Raw genomic sequence first — 25,314 nt, 5'->3', positions numbered from 1 at the left:
AACTATACTCCCAATAGAGGTCCAGTGAATTCTTCTCGAAGGTCCAAAGATGAATCCAGGAAAGCGTGGGAGACCCCTTCCTTTTTTTTTATTTATTAATGAAAGCAAAATGTCACAGGTTACAATACAAAAGCAAGCCTGCTTTAACAAAGTGACCCTTGCCTTATTACATCATACCCAGGGGTCCTTGTTCCAGCGGAAAATGGAGGGGACATGAAGGAAGAACCCCAACGGAAAACAAAGATCGTAGAACCCTTCTTGTGTCCACCTTTCCCTTCCTGCTACTCTGGTCCCTGCCTGCTGACTTCAAAGGTCCAGGGTTGGTGTGAGTCTGGCCTTTATTATTCGAGGGCTCCCTGGAGAGCTCCTCGTGAAACGATCCTGTGTCCTGAGGGAAGGTGTTGCCCTTCCACCAGGGTAATAAAAAGACCATATCCTGGCTATTGTCTTGCTGGCAGCAATGGAAATAGCTAGGCTATCCATGAATATGCATCTCCTTTGAAGTCACTGACCTGGGTTCACAGGGTTCACACTGGTATGGTGATATATTGGCGAGGCTTTAATAATTGTGTGCTATTATCGGTGACCATACCATAACCAGGTGGAAATAACCTAAATGACAGCATCCATTTGTACGAATAGTACAAAATACCAAAAAGGCCTGTACCATTCGTATGAATACGAAAATACTGAACATGAGGAGCAGGGGTGTCTCCCTCTTCCTCGACATTGGAAGCGGGGGAACCAAATAAAAAATATATATACAAAGTGAAACCCTGCAGCGTCAGATTGACCCGTGTTAGAGGGACGGAACTGACGCTGCAGGGGTACAGAAGGCCCCGCCGGCCAGGAAAAAGGGAAGTAGGGGGGATCGGAGGGGGTGTAACGGGGAATTAAGGTAATTTTAAGTACTTTTTGGGATGTTTTCCGAATTCTAAATGCGGCAAAATTTACCACGGTCAATTCCTTTGGTAAAACAACCCAAATCCTAAACAGGTATGACTGACTTATCGAGTTTACCCTGCCAGCAGATGGATAAGGCAACACTTCTGATCTTTTGAATCAGAGGTTCAGATGTTGGAATGCAGTCTCTGTTTGCAGGGACATGGTGTCCCATCAGCTATCGGGAATGCACATGTGACCTTTAAAACTGCCCTCTGCCTCTGGAGAGCAGGAGCTGCAAAGGTCAGGTGACTGGTGCAACAAAAGCACATGTATGCCCTATGCTTTTGGCCTGTAGCTTTTAATGAGAGGGTCAGTCTAGCAGGCCTCCCTTTCAGAAATGTAATTATCTGGATCATTTCGTATTAAAAAAGCATGCCCTTCATACCCTCACCATTGGCATCCTATTGGTGCCTATAACCAGGGTATAGTTATGAAGACTCTCATGCTGTTCAAATCCTCTTGCCCCTCCTCATAATTAGCACTACCATCTTGCACATATTTGTACCCATATTGTCCCATCTAATGACTACACCCTATCTAGAATCTTTAACCATAAAATCATAACTTTGTTAACCTCTGGTTTAGCCTAAGGGCAAGGCCAACGTAAATTAAAATGGATGGTGTTCGCTATGGGAACTTGCCTCCGTTCATTCATGGAAATGGGGGAAAAAATAAATGTCTGTATAGTCTACGAATTAGTCATCCAACCAAGGTTAACTTTGAGAGGGCTGTTCTGGTAAACTTACCTGGGTGATTCCCTCCATTCTACTCCCCCTTTTGCTCCCATATGCCAATTTAAATAAGTCCTGATTTCCATCTCCATAAATGACCTCAATAGTTAGCCCATTCTATTACAGTTTTATCCCTGGCAAGATTGCCTTTTGTGATCTCTGAAAAAGCTCTGCTCACCCGAGGTGTGCCCGCCTAAACCGTACACCAAATCCCGAGCATTCTCCTCCTGGAACTATCAAGAACTTTGGGTTCAGTACACACCTTCCTACTGGCTTTTTGATCATTCCATCCAAATAATTGGCTTCGTAAGGAGAGATAGACAACATTACCCAGACTGTGGCCCATTCCATAAAAAAAGGGGAGACCAGTGGCATAAAACGTTGAGTTGCCGGGATACTGTTGAAAATTAGAACAGACAGCCCACTGCTTGGGTGCCACATCAATTTCTCTTATACTGGGTAGGTGGTGGCAATCTACTTGTTTCACAGCCCACGGATCTTGCCTAGCTATCCAGTGATTTTCATCCAAAAAAGGACACCCATCCTGCTAGTCCAAATTCCGGCAGCACCAGCAATTCTCCATCAATCAATGTAAAGTCCCAGACAAGTAGCTTTATTCCTATTGCATCTCTGTTCAGCAGCTTGGGATTCAAGATTGTGGGTTCCAGCTCCCATACACACATAATTTGCTATGTCCCCACTAAGAGCAATGGTAATATGTTCTTGACATCTAAGCTATCAGTATATTTTCATGTATGCACATTCGTTCCTCCCAAAGCAGGAATTTTGCCATCCATACAGCTAAATTCTAACATGTCAAACTATTGTAGTAGCTGTACTGTGATCAGGCTAGACGGAGACCGCCATACTGTATCACCATCAGATCAATATCTGATGAATCAATACATCTCAAAAGAGGAATAGCGTAAATATTGTAAAATTGTGCTCCAATTAAGACGTACTGCATCAGGTTGTTTAAATATGCAGTGCATACCATGCTATGGGAACAGACATCTGACATATCAGAGTTTCGCCTGGGTTTTTACTGGAATTAGTTTATGAAAAGAATTGCTGAGTGGGTTTAATGACCAGTCGCCATCCCTTTGGAGAGCCATTTCTCTTCCCTTTGTACTTGTACTATGGGTCCCATTTCACGTTTTTCCTGATCAGTTGTGACTGGGTAATCTTGCTGGATTTTTTGCTCTTGTTTGAATACATTCTATTAACCCTTGACTGCAGGTTTTAGTTCTGCTTTTTCTTTCTGTACTCCTGTTCCTCGATGGTGGTATCCCTAACTGATATTGGGATCTATCTTTCTGTTTTTGCTAGTGAAACCTAATTATCAATCAATCATTATGCAAAATGACCTGAGTTCACACATGACCACCCTCCCTTGATGGCATTCTCCTTCATTTCACATAGCCTCCAGATCAGCCGTCATCTAATTGCAAACCGCCACGATCTGTTCTAAAGTAGGCTGCCAATTATCGCCTTAAGGGGAAAGTATTCCCCCTCCCACCGGACTATTTACAAGAAAATCAAGCAGAAGGGACTTCTTCCTTTGGGGAGTAGATCATCAGCAGCCCCAGCACATTGTGAGTAGTACCAGATTTTTGGCATATTCTCGAAGATATGGCAGGTAAATGATACAGACTTCAAATCAGCCTCTGGGAAGTCTTGAACCCCCACTACGCCTTGGGTTTGGGTAAAACCTCCATGGGGATAAGTATTTGGCATTATTTTCACTTCCCAGCCATTACCCGATTGCCATTATTCCAACATACAAAGGATTTTATCGTTCCATTACTATTGGTCTTGTGGTTCTCAATTGATTCTCTACAGCCGGATGTTATAGCTCCCACTCATTTTTGTGTTCTTGCCATAGTACTTTTAAGAGTAATCATTGGCTCTATTATTTATTTTACATGTATCATGATCGGCAGGTATCGTTTATTATGGACTCATTTCATTTAAATAATTGTAAAATTAAGTCCAAAGAATCACCTGGGAAACCAAGCTCATCAACACCATTAAACACAGTTGGGGCTATTGAAAGAATTTGATTGCCCCATTGCATATAGGTCCACAGAGCAATACTGTCAAACTGTTGTTGGGGATGTGGAATCGACTACCTGCTTAAAGATGAGATGTTGGTAACAGTCACACCTTTGCCCTTCATTCCTCTACTACCCCCCTGACCATTCTCCAAGTGCCCTGATAGTGATAGGTTTGACATGCTAGACATGGCAAGCGCACCGGCCTAGCTGTACTTAAATATTACCCATGGACTGTGTTCAGTTCGTGTAGTTTGTGTTACTAGCTGCAAAAAGTACATTGCACGCTTTGCAGAGCTTTGGAAAAAAGTAAGTTACAAGAGAGGGCCTTTAACAGGATTTTTAACAAGGGTCCCCGACCCGATAATGGTCTGTGCCCTGCCAGAGAGTCTAAAAAAAGAAAGAAAAAAGTATTTACATTCATTGGACGGGACACGCACAGTGTTCTGTTCAATGAATGAAAATACTGTGGCAAGATGGCCGCCATGTATCTGGAAGGCGGGGCTCTTCCATTTCCATGGTGGGAGCTGAGCAGCAGCAGAAACGCAGTGGCAGAGGGGCCACCGCTGATGAAAGGAGGTAATGGGGGAGGAAAGAACCTTAAAACATTTTTTTTAAAAAAAGGGAGTGTGGGGGAGATTGTGCTGCGGGGCGCGGAAAGCAGCCTCCAGGTTCCATGAAACATGGGCTGAGAGTGCCAGTTTCAGCCTGCTATCCGTGGAACCTGATTGGCTGCTACCCCTGCCCAGGGTACTAGTAAACATTAAATTACCCTTTAGCCAGCACATTTTGCTGCTTGCCCACATTTTATTTGAAAAGTTTTCAAATGCATAGGCACAGCCCATAACGGAAATTTGTATGTGTATTTTATTTATTTGTAAAGCACGGCCAAGCCCTGGGGCAACTGGGCGCTATAAAATTACATGTTTCACAATCAATCAATACGGTGCAGAAAAGGTAATACATGTTATAGGATATATGAGAGGAGGTGAAGGGAAAGGCACAGCTAGATAAATTATGTAGTCAAATATATGCATACACTATACATGTTACTAATCTAAGAACAGATAATGTACAGTTTACACAAGGTAAGTACACAGCAATGACAGTGAGGAAACAATCTGAAAGTAGATTGAGGTCTTGCTCGGTGAGCCAGTTCTTAACCTTATTTCGAAAGAGAGAGAAGGTAGGTGGTTCTCTTATGGACAAGGGAAGTGCATTCCATTTTTTTGCAGCAAGAACTGGGAAACTAGCTCCACCAGCTCGTCGTTGGTTGAATCGTGGGATAACAACGCAGTGTGTGTGTGCTACTCTGCTGGGTCTCAAAGGTAAGTGGCGTGCGAATATGTCGCATAAGTATGTGGGTGCCTGGTTATTAAGGCATTTGTGAGTGAGTGAGAGTGATTTAAGGTCTATTTTTTGTTTGTTATGGAGCCATTTGATATCCTGTGGTTGCAGTGATGTGCTGTTTTCTTGGTATATTCCATGCAGATCGGACATCATTATTTTGCATGACTTGCATTTTGTTGATATTTTGTTGGGAGGTTCCAAGCTAGAGCGCATTGCAATAGTCAAGCTTGGAAAGTACTAATGCTCTTGCTACAGTGATACAGTTAGGAGTAGTCAAATAATGTTGACACGCTGTGATAAGCTTGCACGTATGTGCTGTGGATGATGCTAAGGCGTTAGTTTGTCTTGTGAGTGATAATGCTGAATCAATATAGATTCCTAATGTTTTTACATCATTGGCTACTTTAATGATATTATTGTCAATGTTGAAGGATTTGAAAAGGGGTCCTAATATGTTCAATTTTGTAGAGGAGCCGAGAAGGAGTAGCTCGGTTTTGTCGTCGTTGAGGCATAAGCTGTGCTTAGCCATCCAAGTTTGAATAGTGCTGTAAATATCATTGGGGGTTTTACTGTCTGCAACGTAGTCACCAGTGATAGGGATGAGTATCTGGGTGTCGTCTGTATAATTAGTATATGTGACACCCAGATAATCAAGTATATCGAATAAAGGTTTGGTGAATACGTTGTAGAGAGTGGGGGACACACCTGATCCCTGGGGTACTCCACAAGTCACTGGTGTGGGTGGTGAAGAAGCCGTAGGTGCGAAGACCCTCATGGATCTATTGCTCAAGAAGGATTTGATCTACGCATTAGCTTGTTCTGCGAAGTGTGCAGCAGATGACAAGTGTTTGCATAATATTTCATGGTTTACTAAATCAAATGCTGTGATAAGTCAAGTAGTAATATTAAGACAGAAATAACTTTATCTTTGAGGATCTGAATTTGAGTCTTTAAGTCAATAAGTGCTATTTCAGTCCCATGCCTAGGTCTGAAGCCTGATTGTCTTAGGCCTAGTAGGTTGTTGTTTCCAAATAATGCTGTATCTGGAGGTATGCTGCACGGTCCAGGATTTTTAGTAGAAATGGTACAGTCGTGATGGGTCTGTAATTCGATGAGTTAGTGGGGTCCAAGGATGTTTTTTTTAGTAATGGAAGTACCCAGGCGTCTTTTAGATTAGTGGGTACGGTGCTAGAGTTAAAAGATGCATTGATGAACGAGGTAATGAATATTCATAAATGAACATACAGTCCATATATCTTAGCATTCCGCTTCAGTTTTGCCAGCATGGGTATCTTTCTTTACAGCTTTTAAGTTTAAGAGGAACCCGAGCTTCCATTTACCACTGCACTAATATGGTCAGATGCCATTGCCTTCCTAATAATTAAAAGGTACACTTTTGTCCCAAAGACGTAGCTTGAAGTGCATGTCTGCAAAAATGTTCTCTTGCAAACGGTTGAACTTTACTTTCTTAACATTTTAATTGCTTCAAGAAAATCCAATTGCTAATGATGTGAGCAAAGCAAGTGTGGGGGTGAATCCGCGTGACCACTGCATGTCAGCATGTCGTTTTGTAAAACCTACTATTGTGCCATATGCCACAACACGACTTTTAAAAATGGTGCTACTAATTGGCCGTTATCGATGGATTTAGGGAATTCTTTCCATGATCTGTGGTCAAGTGTTGATTATCTTCCTCCTAAAGTTCTAAACCCCGATTTTGGTGGTCCTGACATAGGATTGTTTCTTCACTGAAGTTCCGGAGGGGTCCAAGTTAGACTGCTTTTGCAATGTCTGGGTGCAAGGTGTATTTTACTTCCATCTCTTCTCACTTCATGCTTGTCTGATATCTGTCCATCAGGGGATGGTGCCATAGGATCGCAAAGCAATAACATTTGAAAAAGATCTGCGAAATGGGGATTCCTTCTGTGCCTACACCTGCGTCTGGCTTTGCCCACTTAGATGTCTGGTTGGGGGCAGGAAATGTACTGCACTTGGATTTTGGGGGTAGGAGATATGATGCACTAAAATGGTTTTGGGGGTAGGAAATGTGATGCTCTTCAGTGCATTTTAGGGGCGGTAGTTAAGGTGTAGCACTCTCTCACTAGCCTGTCTATCTATGTAGAGTTTTTTTGAGGATACTCCCAGCACTCTGAAGATCATAGGGAGAACCGGCCCAAAGCGCCTGAAGTCCTTTGAAGACAGTCTGTTGATTGCACCAAGAAGATATGAGGATTGGCCCTACTGTGCTCAAACTTTTGTCAGGATAGCTTGTCACTGTTCTGGGACTTTGGCTCTGGACCTGACAGTTTATTGATATTAGCCCACTTATATGCTTACTATACCTTTAAGGACAGCCCTGGGGTTGTACCTAGATATGTGTGTAGCCTGGCTTGCAACTAGATGAAGGCACATGCAGGTTAACACACGTGTTACACTTGGCATTTACACCGTATAATGTTTAGCCCACCAATGATGCTCAAAGATGTATGTTGATAACCCTCCATTGCACCCATAACTCCTGAAGTTAGCCATTGTAATGCATTGCGGTTCTGTGCAGGTATCCTGATATCTCACTTAGTAGACTCATTTGGTTATCGTTTATAGAACTTGGAAGATGTGTGGTAAGACTTTAAATCAAGGTGACCTGTCTATTGCACTTAGCGAATCCCATTATCCTAATTTCTACGCTAGCCTGTCGTCCCGCCTACAAGTTGTTCGAGGACAGACAGTCTTTAGCACTTGGTAGACTTGAGGATAGCCTGTGTGAGGAGTCAGAAATGTGAGGTGGACAACTTTGTGAATGTTTTTCAAAAGATGCAGTTTTATTAACTCAAAAGGTTGGATAAACTCCTCACTCTCCCTACCCTGATGAAGATTCCCCTGCCTAAAATAAACTAAAGGAAAACATGCTAACAAAAAGGTTTCTGTCCCTCACACTTATATACACAAATCAACAAGGAAATATATGGCAGTTTATCACCAACAAATATAACGGCATACGTCACACCACAATAGCTTCTTCTGTTAACCCAGGTCAACTCTCCTTCCCCCAAGTTCAAGCAGGTCTTTATTTAAATGTTGGTAAAGGATAAGGAAATCCAGTCTTGTAACACTAACTTCCGCTTCAGTTCTCTTTCTAATCCAACTTGATAACACAAAGTTCCATCTTGGATTCCAAGGATAGTTCACAATAGTTTAACAAAGCTTTCCTCCTTCCATTTGTATTCAAGGTCCTGAGATGGCTTCTTGTTATCAGAACTGCATTAGCTTCAAAACAAACGTCTTTGTCAGGATATTTTGGCACCACTTCAACTTCATAAGCTTTACCCCACCAAAGTACTTTGTGTTCCCACCTGGTTTACTCTCATGCCGGATTTACCACTTCTACAGCACTCTGCTCTGGTGTACTCTTACAAGAACAGAACCACTGGTTACAAATGTTCTTGGTCGGGGAATGTTAACCCCATAAATGCTGAGCTATTATGCAAGTCCATGCAAATAGGATTTAGCATTTAAGGGGTTAAGCATATTCCTGAAATGATTATCACAATGATATAAATATATATTTGGTTTTACAGGGGATTGAGGTTTTTCCAGTTTCAGATTGGTAGTTTTTAAAGATCTCTCTGCATGCTTTTCCTGAGACTCACAGGATTTCCTATTTCTGGGAGTGTTACAATTTCTGTAAGAGCTTTTCTCACTCTTAATACATGACCGGATAAAATTGTCTTCACTTTCATTGTTATAATTATCTGTAGGGAGCACCTGCTCTCTTTGACAACATGCCATTACATGTACTGGAATTTATGATCTTCCTTTCCTGGAGGTGGACAAGTACTGCGTCTCATCCCATGAGGTCCTCCTGTTTCCCTGGGGCCCTTCTCCTCCCAGGTGATCCTCGCGGCTAACACCGGGTCAGGATCAGCAAGCGTCTGTCTTTCCCTGGCCACCTGAGAGGAGACTTTAGGTAGGGTTTTTGTGAGGGCTCCATAGGATTCATCGCAGCTGTCCATAGTGCCTAGAAAAGTCTACAAAGGCAGCTGGCTTTTTCTTCCTTACAGACGATCAGATGAGACAGCAACCTCAAAGATGAGCTCCATCTGAATTTAAGCTATGTATAAACGCACCAATTCGGTCTGGCTGGTCACATAGCTGTTACGCATTGAAATACCAGACATGCCTCAACACCTCTGCCATTAGAATACAATGACAACCTATGCCCAATTTCGGTCCAGCTGGGTATGTATCAAGTCTCCTGCAGTAGCGCTCTGTTGTGACCTCGCTCAGCACCCATCCACATGCCTGAGTTGTGGTTGTTAATTGGAGCCTAGCCAGCCCTCCTAAATCCTAATCTTGGCCAAATTCACACACGCATCTTAAGCCTGCTCTAAGCACTTTCCCATACCTAGACTTCGGGCCCTGAGGGCGTTCCTACTTGAAAGCACTTTGAGACCATACGAATGGGAAAAGGTGCTATATAAATGACTACCACAATGAAAGCTTTGCATGCAAGTCCCTTTTCTCCGCCTGCACAGGGCTGGATGCGCAGCGAACATCCATGGTTCTTTTCAAATAGACTAACTGAAGTGACTTAATGCCTGAAGGCATTCTGATTTACAGACCCCTCCACTATTATGTCTGACGCAGATGTTCTGCAAGGGGTGGCTGGTGAAGTTTTTTATTGGACGGACATGAATCTTTCCCATGAAAATACTTACATTAACAAGCTTAACGAAGGAGCACGAAATAACCAAGGGGGCTTTGAAGACAATATTGTGGTGGGTTTACTAATTGCAAAGGAAAAAAAGCCTCTAATATGCAATGGGAGAATAGAATATGCTGTTTCAGTTCCCAAGCCATGTGTCACAGAACTACCTAGCAGACATAGCAGGAGGTTTACCTCCAGTTCAGAGGCATAGTGCAAAGCACTATGGGTTTGCAGCTATAACATGAAATGCTTGCGTTTTAAGACCTATCCATGCCAAGAATGTTTAGTAGACTTCACGGGGCTGTGTGAAAGTTGTGCTATGCTTTATTTCAGACAAGACACCTGGGTTGCAGCTAAGATATTCGTTTATGCCCTGCCTTCAAAACCTTTTGAAACAAGGTATGGTTCATAAAATGAAAAAAAGCCACTTGTAAATGTTAACTCTGTGCACATGTTGAAGTTCATTCAGAGCCTGCACTTTTAGGAACCAAATCGATTACATTTTAAAACGGAGTATTTCTGCAAATCCCTGTGTGGTCTTAATATTCTGGAAGGAAGTACATTTGGGGAACATACTACCCCTTTCGCGTATACCTAGCAGATGGATAATGCTTTAGAAATGTATTTATTTTGGATTTATAGAGCGCACTGCAGCCCAAAGGCATCGAGGTGCTGAATGTAAGCGTCCCCCAAAAACGCACCCCCCTTAGTGAGAGGCAATGACGGACACACCCCAGGAGGGAATGAGACCAAGACCAAGTGCGGGTGAGATCAAAAGGGTTTTTATCTAAACCAATATAGGGCATGCAAAGGACTCTGCAGACTCTGAGAGCGCTCTGTCTGACAATAGCAAAGACAGTCCTACTTATTACAGAACTACATCACGCATGACACAAGCTATAGGGAGCACATAGTGCTAGGGATTGGGTGGTGATGGCTAGGTGGTATACATTGTATACAGTTGCTGCTCCTGGATTGGCGGACGTCCGTGCGGTGCCACACGGGGTGGATGGGTCAGCTGGGCTCATCGGGGTGTAGTGCTGGGCCGGACATGACTTGTAGTGATGATTAGTGGCGATTCTGATACTTTGCCCTTGTGGCCAAACATTCACATTCATTCATCATGCTATACAATTTCAGTTGTCTTGTAACTCTTGCAATACATTGACCTCAGATCGAGAATGAGACAGGGACATTGATATATAATAAGAAGTACCCCAATACATCTGTTGTAAGGACACCTTAGGTTCAAACATGTTAATCCCATGAGTCCATGTGTGGGGTCAGGGGCACAGGAGGGGTTACTTGATCGTCCTGTCGGTGAGGGATGGTATTATGATCTGTTGGTACAGGGGTAGGCGCCCCCCTTCGAGGGCCATTAACTTGGGGTGAACGGGGATACCAATGGTGCCCGGGAGATGGTGGGATTTAGGACCAGCTAGCTCGTAATTCATAGAGTCAGGCTGTGGTGGCCTCTTGACATGGGGGAGGTGGATGCTTGAAGCGGGTCCAGCAAGATTGGGAGGGGAAGCGAGGCTGTGCTGTTCGAACACCAGCTATCCCCGGCGAGCCTGGGAGGGAGGAGGGGGGAGACGACCTTGAAGCTGTGAGCCTGTCTCCCTGCATGGGGAAGTGTATCGTACCATTGGCAAGGGGCTGGTGGCAACACTTGGGGGCTTCTGTGTTGTGCACATATATTTACATTAGTGAGAATATAAGCTGGGTGACTTTGTCATTTAGCACAATTTCATAACAACAGTTGACTTACGAACATGAGGTAGTGTAAGATTGGTTGGTGAGCAAAAGAGGGCAACACATATTATACCATGATACAGTCTGGCTCCAGTCCCTTGGTGGGCCTACATACATTTCAGCGGTTCATTATTCCACTATGTACAGGGGCTGTCAAAAAGCTATCACATATCATATGGCCACTCTTTTATACAATAGCAGCAAACGTTAATCAACGCAACAAATATCACAAAAATGGTTACCACACAATACACTGTGCCTAGGGGGTGGGCGGGGGTGAGGGGTGCCACACAGTCCAACTTAGATGGCTTGGTACAGGGTCAGGACATGCAGGATTGGGCTGGTTTCGGTTGCTTCCTAATGAGCTTGGTCATGACTGGGACAATGATGTACTGCGGAAGGTAAAACGATAGTGTTTATTTTGTTTTTTTGTTTGTGTCTGGTTGCTCGTGAGAACGAGCTCTCAGCGGATCTTCCATGAGGTGGAGTACGGGGGGAAGTGCAGGCATCTGTGAACGCGGTCAAGCAGGGGTCAGGCTGTAGCTTTCTATGTGTGTAAGTTGTTCTGCCCGTGTTAGGTTTTAGCGCCTTTGACAAAATGGAGTTATCTAGTACAAAATGATGCCTGTGTTGTGCCATTATGTGGTCGTGCAGCCTCACGTGTAGATCCGCAGCCACCTCGCCTCCCGGGGGATGCCGACGAGTCATGAGTCTTCACCTTGGTAGGAGATGTAGGCTAGAGGGCGGTCCTATCGACCTGCCCTCCCCTACATTTCCCCCCTTTCGTAACTTAAGTAATTCCCCTAGCTGCCGGTGTTCTTTTTCATCCATTACTGCCACTTCCTATGCTGGTGTGTCCCCTTTATTGGCATCCACGCTCTACATACTCCCCGGAGGCTTTCTCCCCTTCTAGCATACTCGTCTGGTGTGCAGGTCATATATATACATCCCCCATCTCCCTCCAGGTCTACCCATACTTCTGTGTACCACTCTAGTTCCAGGGGCTCTTTTATTGTTGTATGATATAACCTTTCTACTATAGCCCCATCATAGTATATTGGCACCATTCTAAACGTTGGCTCAGAGTTCTCACCAGTCTGTACGTGTACCTCCTGTTGCGTTCGTGCCACTCCTCTAGCGTTGCCCATTGTCACCATCATCATTGCTCCATCGGAGACTGCGCCTGCGCAGCAGTGAAGACCCAGCTGGCACACACAAAAAATCAAGAGAAAAAACACGATGAGGGGCATCAGCATTTTTTTTACAACAGGACAATCAAAATGAAAACAATCCCTCCGCCCTCCCTCCTTCACCTCCCCCCACTCAGCGACTAGCTTAAAAACTCTTAACTCTCCTTCCAACCGGGCTGCATCTCCATGTTCATTTTAACTCCAATAGTCTCAAATGCTGCGGGCACCACATCACCCTAAAGTCATTTTTAAGCGCAGACAGAACTTCCCCCCCAGTCCGCCGCAAAGGACTGCACCTTGTCGTTCATGGCGTAGGTCGCCCATTCCAAAACAACAATTTCCCAAATATTCTGCAGCCAGTCTTGACACCTAGGCACCTCAGGACCTTTCCATCTTTGCGCTATTAACAGCATAGCAGCCAGAGTCAAAATTGCTTTTGCTTTCTCCCTTCCTCTAGCTTCCCCTGCCCCCGAGGTGTCTCGAATAGCTAAGAGGATCTGCATTGGAGTTCTGTCATCCTCCCCGGCCAAACGCCTGCTCCTGTGCTTCCTGTGTTTCTGCCCAAAAGGGCTTGATCTTTGGGCAGTTCCACCAAATATGCTCCGCAGTACCTGCCATTCCACACCCCCTCAAGCACGTCCCCGATATTGTAGGGTAGAACCTATGGAGCCGGGCAGGAGTATAATGCCACCCAAATAGTATCTTGTACCATGCCTCTTGTAGTTGGGCCGCCCTGGCCAATTTGGGTATTCTCTTCCACAGCCTTTCCCACTCCCCTACCAATCTCGCGTCCCAAAACCCGTTCCCATTCCCACATATAAATCCATTGCGTTCCTGCCTTTGCGGCAGCTAGAATTTTATATATGTTAGAGATGAGACCATTCGATCCGTCATTGGTGAGTAAAAATGTCTCAAATTGTGTTGGGTCGCGTGTGGCTGCCAATCTGACCCCAGGGTGTAGTACCCAGTGACGTATCTGTGCGTACCGAAGCCTTTCACCCTCCTGTATAGCGAATTCCCTCTTACATTCGTTAAAGGATAGCACTTCCCCCTCCCGGAACATGTCACACAATTTCTTACAGCCTCCTTCGCGCTACTTTGTAAATGCTCCCTTCTCCAGCCCCGGGGTAAAATCCCCATTACCAAAAATGGCGGTAAAGGGAGGCGGGAATGTGGTGATCCCCTCAGGGCCCGCCAGCCTGTCCCAAGTGTCAGCCATGAGTTTGGTAATAGCGCTCTGATGCAGATGACTGATCGCCTGAAAGAAATACAATAGCCGCGGGAGTGTGACCATCTTCACTGCGGCTAACCTTCCCAGCCATGACACCCTTAGGTCTTTCCACCTCTGAAATTCCCTCTTAATTGTCCTAAGGAGCGGGGGGAAGTTTGCTGCACACCATCCATCTAAAGTAGCTGTGATCCTCACTCCCAGGTCACAAATCCCTCCCGGGCTCCACTGGAAGAGAGTACACCCTCTTAGCCTATCCCGTCCTGCCACTTCTAACGTTAGATTCAGGACCTCCGACTTGCTAACATACATTTTTAATCCTGAGGCCTCCCCATATGTCTCCAGCAAGGTCACGCTAGCCTTAAGAGACTTGCTTGGAGCCAATAGCATGAGCAGCATATCGTCAGCAAAAGCTGCAACCTTGTGTTGCACCCCCCCAAAGGGAACGCCTGGTATCTCTGTGGATACCCTGATGGCTTGTAAAAGCGGTTCTAGGTAGATCGCCTAGAGTAATGGGGAGAGCGGGCAGCCCTGTTTTGTCCCTCTCTGTAGATGTACCTGTCTCGAGGCTGCCCCGTTTACCATCACTTTAATCATGGGGTTTTGGTAGTTGGCCTTAACCATTGACATAAACTCCCCCCCCAAAGCCCATCTTTTCCATTACCCGGAAAAGAAACGTCCACTCCACGCGGTCAAAAGCCTTTTCTGCATCCAATGCCACCAGGACCGCGGGAGTGTTCGTTTTCTGCACTTTTTCAACTATATGGGCCACTCGCCTGATATTATCAGCTGTTTGCCTTCCCCTAATGAACCCGGCCTGCTCAGGGTGTATCAATTGTGGGAGGATGGAGTCAAGTCTCTTCGCCAGGATCTTAGTATAAATCTTAGCATCAATATTAATCAAGGCTATAGGGCGGTAGGACGTCCTCTCTTCTGTGTTCTTATTAGGTTTAAGTATGAGGGTAACGCGGGCGCTGTTGCGCTGAAGCAAGATGGCCGCTTAAGTGTTACGCTCCGGACTGGCAGAGCAATCGGATCCTTATCTCCACCGCCCAACGCTGCATATAACCCTGCAGGGCTACCTACGATCCTTCAGGAGCCTTCCTACTTCGAGCGTGTGAAGTTTGGAGCCTCTACGCGCCCCGGGGACAGGACTACGCCTCTTCCCCCTGACTGCGGCTGTGGCCTCCTGCTCTCCCCGCCCTGAGGCCGTGGGGGAAGGGGCGCCAGCCCTGCGAGGCGCACCGGACCATCGCGGCTGGCCAGGCTGCTCCCCATTTATTTCACGGCCCGCCTCGGGACGCCGCCGGCCCCTCCACTTCGCCCGCCGGCCCCCCGGCTCCGGCGGCACATCTGGTTCCGCGCCCCTGCGCCGTGTCCTGCGGCGCTCCATCAACAGACTCGGCTCCTGCTTCCCTTCCCCCCCCCGCCGCTCCTCCACACGAACAACAGCATCGGAGTGCAGCGAGTTAAGGGGCGTGAGGGGGGAGGGAGTGCCTGGCTCCTGCGGCCCCTGCGGCCGCCCTACCGCGGTCCGGAGGCCCACTCTCTTCTGTCTCGGAGGTGGTCTCCCTGCCGATCCGGCGCGCGCGGGCCGCCGCCGGGCTCGGTGCGGGGCTGCCCTCTCCGCCTGCCTGGCTCCCGCTCACCCGCACAACATTATTGCTCCCACCTGATGCCGGGACCTGAACACCAAGACCCACCGGACCACGATGCGAATTTAGGTCCCCCACTGCAAATTACCCTGCTGTTGTTACCAATCCCGTACCGCTGGGGCCTGTCACTACGCACCTTCTGGTGCCCATGGGCTCAACTGGAGGACCGTGCCTACCGTTGTGACATTCATCGCCTGGTTACGTTTGGCCTTACATGGGCGGCCCACCAGTCCCCCTCCTGCTGACCACCCCTTGCCATCCACTTCAGCAACGCCTGCTCGTCAGCCCCTAAGGGGCCACAGCCTCATTAACTCCTCACTACTCGGGCTGTCGGTGGGCCCAAGAGCTGCCCCACGCCTGCACTGTCTCTGCACAAGCATCGGACCTTACAATCTGGGGAGCGGGCCCTGCGCTAATATCAAGCTTTCACATCTCCCCTGGCTGCCGCAACATCTTACACTCATTGATCCACGGCCTCTGGTTGCTTCCTGTTGCTAATCATATTTTGTACACTGTGTTACGAGGTGCGGGGTCCGTGCCCCCCCCTGCCTTCTCCTCGTCCTCCGATACTGCCAGGATGACCAAGGGGGGCACGAGGAAACAGAGCTCCATCAACAAGTTCGCGAAGGATGCAGTGAGATCGTCGGAGGAGGCTGCCGAGCAGGACCCTGTTGCCTCGTCGGATGCAGCCCCGGAATCCCAAAATATGATGGACTTTATTCGGGAGGGCTTCACTGCACTTCACTCAAAATTAGACGACATGAACGGCACCATATCCTCTATTAAGGCCCACATTGAAAGGACTGATAGCCGGGTGTCGGAGGTTGAGACGCGGGTCGTCTCCGCTGAGGATGCGCTGGGTGCCCTGCGTTCTGAGGTCGTCGCCCTCTCCAACCGAGTCCACGAGGTGGAAAAGAAAAACGAGGACTTGGAATCCCGCTCGAGGCGCAACAATCTCCGCATCATCGGGGTTCCAGAGGATGAAGTCCACGAGCCAATGGAAGATTTTGTTCAGCGCACACTGCTGTTGCTCCTCGATGAGCCCAAGCTTTCCCCACACTTCGCAATTAAGCGGGCACACCGCGCTCTAGCGGCTAAACCTAGGCCCGGCGCTCCACCTCGGCCCATCATAGCTCGTGTGCTGAACTATCGTGACCGTGACGCCCTCCTCAGGGCCGCAAGGCTCAAAGGTGAGCTACTGCTGGGCGGCGCAAAGATTCACCTTTACCCGGACTTTTCAACAGCCGTCCAACGGGAACGCAAGACTTTCCAAGCGGTGAAACGTAGGCTGCGAGACATGCTATGCCCTATCCCGCCAAGCTCCGCATAGTACACGCTAACCAGGTGTTCTTCTTTACGATTCCAGAGGAGGCCTCCAAGTTCATTGACGAACATTTTCCTGGCTGATCCCTCTCCTCTGACCACGGTTCTGCAGTTACCCTAGGTTCCCCGACGGTGGGTGGCCGGGCCCTGCCACCTTCCCGCATCGGGGCCACGCTGATCCTCTATCCCGTAATCTGCTTGTTCTGTTCAACTTACATAGATCTACCAGATCACCATGTACAAGTACTTTGCCCAAGCTACATGCGACTCCTATTGTGGGCATCTTTTGTTCTACTGGATCTGCTGCAGCCCGGAGCGATGCGGCCAGTCAGGCCTACAGGCCCCCAGGCGTTGATGCCTTTGGTTTGGTTTTGGCTGAGGGGGGTTGGGATTGTCATCCCTCTGTTTGGGGGGGGGGGGATGTGGGTGGGGGTGGGACATGTTTGGGGTTTTGTTATTAAAAAGTTGGCGCTGGCAGCGAAGGCAGACTGCGGTGTGGCACTCAGGAACTGTTGCCGCAGGGCCGCAAATCTGACCCTTTGGTCATTGGCATTTTCTTTGTTCCAAACGTCACCACATCTGTGATTGAGAGTGCCCTGACTTTCATGAGCTGGAACGTACGGGGGTTGGGTAATTCTAAAAAGATGAGGCAGCTCCAGTTGCAGGCCGAACGCCATGGATCCAAGATTCTCTTTTTGCAAGAGACTCATGCCCGCTCCGAACAGTGCATGCGCTTCGCCAAGACTTGGGGCCCCCATAGGTTTTTCACTGACTTCTCCACTCAAAGCCGTGGGGTCATGACCCTCATCCATAAGAGTCTCCAGTTCACCCTCATTTCCTCGTTAATTGACCCCCAAGGCAGATATGTACTGCTCCATGCCATGCTTCACCACAAGGAAGTGGTTCTGCTGAACATCTATGGCCCTAACCTAGATGACCCGGATTTTTATGTGCAGGTCACCTCCCTCCTCGATGGCTTCCCCCTTGTTCCTATCCTCTGGGGGGGTGACTTCAACACGATCTTTGATGTAGCTCTCGATAGAGCTGGCTCTAAGCCCCGTCACCTCTCTAGGGCAACTTACGCTGCGCTGTCATCCCTATCCCGTCTGGCCATGGTGGATGCATGGAGGTTCTTCTACCCGGATTCTCGCATCTACTCTTTCTACTCCTCTGTCCACGATTCCTATTCCCGCATTGACAAATGGGTGAACTCCAACGAATTGGTTAAGAATGTAATACAGTTAATGATCCTTCCTAGAACCCTGTCTGACCACTCTCCAGTCACTGTTACCGTCGGCTGGGGTTCTGATCCCGGCCGAACTCGCAACTGGAGATTGAAACCCCTCTCCTTACTGGACCCGGAGTTCTGCTCCGAGCTCGAGCTGTCGATTGAGGAGTTCTTTGAGACTAACAGGGGCTCAGTAACGTCTCAGGCCACTCTATGGGAGTCCTTAAAGGTTTATATTAGAGGGATTGCATTGTCCAAGGAGAATGGGGTCCTTAAGTCGATCCGGAGAGATCTTGCCACTAGTGAATCCAGACTATCAACCCTAGAAGCTACATGCTCACTTCACTCTACCCCGGGCAACCTGGCTGACATCGGGATGGAATTGGACAAGTTCCGTTCCCTTGCGGATCGTGAACAAAGGTTCTTGGATAGTCCTGGCATGGCGAGCGCCCCGGTCGATTTCTGGCTCGATTGATCCGTCACAAGGCGGGGTCCCCACACATACTCGGTATTGAGAGGCCTGACGGCTCCATGGCTGTCTCTTCGCAAGACGTCAACAGGGAATTTTTCACATTCTACAAAACCCTATACTCTAACTCAGATGAGGTGTCGGTGGCGGAGTTTGACTCCTTTCTCGATGCACTTCCTCTGTCAACCCTGTCTCTGGAGACCGCGGGTTCCCTTGACTCCCCACTCACACTGGAGGAGCTGTCGGACGCTATTGACTCCTTATCCTTGGGACGTGCCCCTGGCTCGGATGGTATCCCAGTCGAATTTTACAAACATTTCAAGTCACAGTTGCTCCCTCACTTGCTGGCTCTTTGGGAGGAGTCTGTGGAGGCAGGTGTATTCCCCCCCCCTCACTCCGTGAGGCTACAATCACAGTACTACTTAAATCTGGTAAACCCCATTCGCAATGCGGTTCATATCGCCCGCTCTCACTTATAAATTGTGATGTCAAAATATACGCCAAGGCTCTGGCTCTCTGGTTAGCTCCCTTCCTGCCATCTATCATCCATCCGGACCAGGGTTTCATCCCAGGTCGCTCTACCTCCCTGAACCTGAGGCGTCTATTTAACATCATTAACAGAATCAGTCCCGAGACGCACGCAGTGGCTGTCACCCTTGACATGCAAAAGGCGTTTGACTCGGTTTCGTGGAGGTATCTGTGGCGGGTCCTCGAGGGTTGCAAATTCGGCCCCTCCTTTCTCTCCTGGGTCAGATTGCTTTACTCTACTCCTGTTGCCAGGGTCCGCACCGACGACCGTTGTTCCCCCCCTCTTTGAGATCGCCAGGGGGACGAGACAGGGGTGCCCCTTCTCTCACTTGATCTTCGCTATAGCAATTGAGCCTTTCGCCGACATGCTCTGCCAATTCCACGCTCATAGAGGCCTCCGCTCTGTGGGCCAGACGGACATAGTGTCCCTATATGCGGATGACGCGTTGTTGTTTGTGCGCTCTCCCTCCATCAATTTACCCCCAATACTGGAAGACATCATTCAGTTCGGTCGAATTTCGGGCCTTAAAGTGAATTGCTCGAAATCCACTCTTTTCCCACTCACGGAATGCACTCTCCCTCCCCCTGACACCCTTGGTTTCACATGGGCTAAATCCACATTTACCTACTTGGGGATAGTGGTAACGCGCCAGCGGGCGCTGACCTTCCAGGAAAACTATCAGAAGTATCTCACACACCTGACGGCTAAGGTCCGGGTCTGGGACAAACTCCCGATTTCCCTGGCAGGCAGGATAGGATTGTTGAAAATGGTGGTGTTGCCCCAGTTGCTTTACAGGTTCACTAACATACCCATGTGGCCAGGGGTGGGCTTCTTTCGTGATTTGACCCGCACTGTGAATTCCTTTCTTTGGCACTCGGGTGCGGTCCGCCTAAAAATCGATACCCTTTCCACTCCCATGTCTAACGGGGGCTTCGGTGCCCCTGACTTTCTTAAATACTGGCTGGTGTCCCAAATCCAATATACTTCTTATTGGTTTAATACAACAGATCCCCCCCCTCCCCCGCATGTCCAACTTGAGAGGCTTGCGGTTTGCGACCGGGGCATCCGCTCCCTGGTGTTACAACCCGCTCCCTTGGTACTGGACTCACAGAGCCCGGTCGCCTGCACATCCATCGCATTAGCGAAAATGTGGAAGCTGACTGGAACCGCTTACGCCTTCCACGGTAACCTCCCTCTTTGGAATTTTCACCCAGGGGTCCCGCGGGTTCCACCAGGCACGGTTCGTCACTGGGCGGACGCGGGCTACGAGTTGCTACGAGACGTGTTTGACCAGGGTATATTTGTTGAATGGCCCGATCTCCCCTTGCCCTTGAGGAGCGGCCAGAGTGTATGGCTCCAATATACATCCCTCCGTAGGGCCCTCAAGCGTAATTACCCAGCGTTCCCCGCGTTGCCACCAGACGACCCTGCCATTGAGGAGCTCTCCTCCCCCGGGCCCACGAGGGGTAAAATCTCCAGGTTATATACTATGTTAAAATCCAGATCTGTCCCAGACTTTGCCAAACTGAAGCGTGCTTGGGAGGCAGACCTTGGTGCTGAAATGTCGGATTTGCGCTGGGCACACCTATGCGAGTGCACACCTCGAGTGTCCTTCAACTCCCGGTTTAAACTAATTCAGTTCAAAGTACTACATAGGTTTCACTACACCCCAATCAGACTACATTGCATGTCCAGTGATCACCCTGCCAGCTGCCCCAGATGCGGCCAGGACGATGCCGACTATATCCACATGATTTGGTCCTGCCCCCGCCTCTCACAGTTTTGGGAAGCAGTTTGCTCGACAGTATCCGCTGTGATTGACCATCCCATTGTTCCTTCCCCGGTTTTATGCCTCTTTCACGACCTCCCAGGCCTCTCCTGTGATTCCAAGAAACTAGCTGGCCTCTGCCTGCTTCTCGCGGTGCACTCCATCCTGCTCTGCTGGCTTCGCCCCTCACCTCCCACACATGCCCAATGGCTGAGAGCGGTCACGTGGGCCTCGGACTCTGAGGAAGCCTGGTCCCATATGCAACCCACCCACTCCAGGCCTAGAAATATCTGGCTCAGGTTCCGCTCTTACATGTCCGATCTTGTCGTGACACCGGATGCCTCCCCTCCACCCGCTTCCCCCACCAGCTTGGGTCCTCACCCCTATCATAGTTTTCTGTTGCCCTCTCCATGCTGTGACTGTGTTCATTGTTTGTGCCATCATGTGTAGTAACCTCTGCGCACCTACATTATGTACACTGTGTTCATACTGTAATTGCCTGACGCTGTTCGCCTGTGTTTTGCTGCCACGCTGAATAATAAAAAGAAGTTTAAAAAAAAAAAGTATGAGGGTAACATTGGCTTCTTCCATGGAAGGGGCAATTCTACCCGACCGACGGAAGGAGTTGTATAGTGACGTCAATTGTGGGGCCAGTTGCGAGATAAACAGTTTATAGAAAGCTGCAGTATAGCCATCCGGGCTAGGAGCTTTATGTACCGGGAGATCTCTTATCACCACCTCCTCCTTCGAGATTTCCTGGTTAAGGAATTCCCTCATTTCCCTACTAATTTCCCCCAGGTGCACTTGTTGCAGGAATTGCTCCTGCATATCACTGCAGGGATGCTGCGAGGCGTATAAGGAATCATAACTCTGCTAGAGCCTCCTGTAGTTCTTCCTGCCTCGTAACCCGGACCCCCGCTCCTACCTTCAATGCTGAGATCGCATTTCTCGCCCTTTTGCCCCTTAACAGACGTGCCAAGAGAGCATCTGATTTATTAGCCTTAGCATAATACTTTTGTCTTACTGCTAACAGGGCTCCCTCAGCCTTTTTCGTGCGCAGGACCTCCAGTTGCCCCACCGCTTTTCTGTAGGCCCGTATTGCTCTCCGGGAAGGGGTACCTCCCGCTGCCTGCCTAGCCGCTTCTACTTCTGCCTCTAGCTGTGCTTCTAATGTCAGTAATTGCATCGCCCGATGGGCCGATGCCGCAATAAACTCTCCCCGGAGAGTGGCCTTGAATGCATCCCACCTTATCCCCTCCCCGTATCCTCCTTCCCGTTAATCTCAAAAAAGACCTTCATTTTCTCTTCAATACGCCCCCGAATTTCCGGATCCCTCAATATGGCCCCTGGTAATTTGCAGCCCCAGATTCCCTTTACCCTCCGGCCTAGCTCCATTACCATAGAAACCGTCTTGTGGTCTGCTATCCCTATTGGACCAGTGCATACTTCCCGAATGTTCCCCATTAGGCCTACTGATACCCATATATAGTCAATCCTAGATTGTGATCCATGGACTCCTGACAGAAAAGTATATCCATCCTCATCCCCCTTCAATTCCCTCCAAACATCTCCTATCCCCATCCTGCCAATCCTCTCCTTCAACTCCTCAGACATTACCGCCCCTCCCCCGTCTACCGACCCTGTCTTTCTCCCTGTCCCATGCTGTATTCAGATCCCCCAATAGAACAATTTGACCCCAACTCTGCTCTTCTAATACCTTTAAAATCTGTTGCAGGAACTGCTCTTGACCGGAGTGCTCTTGACCGGAGTTGGGGCTGTACACCACGGCTATTGTATAGGGAGCCTCTTGATATTCCCCCTGACCACTATATATCTCCCTTTCTTGTCTCTGGGCACATCACAGACACTGAATCCCACTGTGTTTCGAATGGCCAGGGCTACTCCCTTTGTTTTACTTTGACCTGAGGCATGGAGAATCTGGTCGAAGCCCCGCAATTTTAGTCTGCCCTGATCTTTCCGCAGCAAGTGTGTTTCCTGAAGCCCCATGAAGTCTGGCCTTTCCTTCTGTGTGAAGTTCTCCAACTTCCTTTTAAGAGGGGTATTCAGCCCTCTTACGTTATGCATTAGCCACTTAAAGAGTTACCCAGCAAAAAAGGGTTGCCACTACGCGGGAGTGCCCCTTTGCCTGCCCCCCACCCCGCTGCTAGTCGCCGTCCCCTCTCTTCCCCCACCTTCCCCCTCTCCCCTCCCCCGAAGGCAAAAACCTTCCTGCACTCTCCCTACTCGGGCATCAACACCCTTTCGGTTCCAACATGGTTGCTCCACCTGCAACCCTTTAGCTACATCACCCTTCTAGAGGCCCACCACCCCTGTCGTTACCATTCCAGTTTAGGACTCCGTCACAGTCTTGCCTCACGCTTCACTGAGTTTCCCTTTGTTCTGCGGAATGTCATTCTTGGCCTCTCTTCTTTTTTTTTTATCCCCAACTGTCGTCCATTCCCATGGTCGAGACCTAGGTCGGCCACTCCAAACTTTCTGACCTGAACTTGCTGGGGTATCCTTGAGGTCTAGTCGCAGAAGATCAGACCCTTCCTGGAGAGAGGTAATCCATCTCTGGGTCCCCTGCCATTCAAAAAGCAAGCCAAGCAGAAAGGTCCCTTTGTATCGGACTGCTTTCTAGAATGAAGACTTTCAGCAGTGGTGCCATTTGTTTCCTTTTCAGGAGTGTGCTATTCGCCAAATCTTGAAAGAGAGCAATCTGGTGGCCCTCATACATAATTGGTTCCTTTAGTCTTGCTGCCCTGAGAACCGCTTCCTTCTGAGCGTACCTCGTAAATGCTGCGAGCACATCTCTCGGCCTTGCTGTCTGACCTTTGGATTATCGCCCGGTTCTGTGTGCCAGATCCAGTTCTATCATCTCCGGGCTGCCCTCTTCCAGGATATCAGCAAAGATGCCCTGAAGCACCGCCTTCAGATTCTTGTCTGGCACTGATTCCGGCAGGATTTTCACCCTTATATTGATCCTATGAGACCTGTTTTCCAAGTCCTCCATCTGAATTTCGAGATTTCTGGTGGCAATGTCCAGCCTTTCCATAGCTTCACTATTAGCTGAAGTATCTGTATCTACCTCTTGAAGCCCTTTCTCCAACGCATCAGTTCTTTCTCCTAATTGTCTCAGCTCATGTTTCATTTCCCCAATGGCTTCATTCAAGTCATTACGCATGAGCTGGAATTGTTCCTGGAAGGTCTTTGCCAGATTTGCTTAGAAGGCATGTAGTTCCCCCAGGAATTCCTGTCTAGGCATGGGTGCCAAGTCCTCTGATTCCCCTTGCATGGGTTCCTCTCCTGTTCGCCTCAGGGAGGCCCCATGTCCATCTTTCAAGGACTGGGCTGGCCACATCGCCAGAAGGGTGCCCGGGGTATCCCCCAACGCTTGCGGCACTCTCCCCCCCTTTCTCTTTGAGTTTCGTGGACATGCCGCTCGCTTCTCCTCAGCGGGTGTGCCCCCGCAACTGCCGCCCTGCACCTGGATCTGCTGCAGCCCGGAGCGATGCGGCCAGTCAGGCCTACAGGCCCCCAGGCGTTGATGCCTTTGGTTTGGTTTTGGCTGAGGGGGGTTGGGATTGTCATCCCTCTGTTTGGGGGGGTGTGTGGGTGGGGGTGGGACATGTTTGGGGTTTTGTTATTAAAAAGTTGGCGCTGGCAGCGAAGGCAGACTGCGGTGTGGCACTCAGGAACTGTTGCCGCAGGGCCGCAAATCTGACCCTTTGGTCATTGACATTTTCTTTGTTCCAAACGTCACCACATCTGTGATTGAGAGTGCCATGACTTTTATGAGCTGGAACGTACGGGGGTTGGGTAATTATAAAAAGATGAGGCAGCTCCAGTTGCAGGCCGAGCGCCATGGATCCAAGATTCTCTTTTTGCAAGAGACTCATGCCCGCTCCGAACAGTGCATGCGCTTCGCCAAGACCTGGGGCCCCCATAGGTTTTTCACTGACTTCTCCACTCAAAGCCGTGGGGTCATGACCCTCATCCATAAGAGTCTCCAGTTCACCCTCATTTCCTCGTTAATTGACCCCCAAGGCAGATATGTACTGCTCCATGCCATGCTTCACCACAAGGAAGTGGTTCTGCTGAACATCTATGGCCCTAACCTAGATGACCCGGATTTTTATGTGCAGGTCACCTCCCTCCTCGATGGCTTCCCCCTTGTTCCTATCCTCTGGGGGGGTGACTTCAACACGATCTTTGATGTAGCTCTCGATAGAGCTGGCTCTAAGCCCCGTCACCTCTCTAGGGCAGCTTACGCTACGCTGTCATCCCTAACCGTCTGGCCATGGTGGATGCATGGAGGTTCTTCTACCCGGATTCTCGCATCTACTCTTTCTACTCCTCTGTCCACGATTCCTATTCCCGCATT

Source organism: Ambystoma mexicanum, chromosome 2p, assembly GCF_040938575.1.
Source record: "Ambystoma mexicanum isolate Mex_15411 chromosome 2p, UKY_AmexF1_1, whole genome shotgun sequence".
Lineage (NCBI taxonomy): Eukaryota > Metazoa > Chordata > Amphibia > Caudata > Ambystomatidae > Ambystoma > Ambystoma mexicanum.
This window is presented reverse-complemented; position numbering follows the sequence as displayed.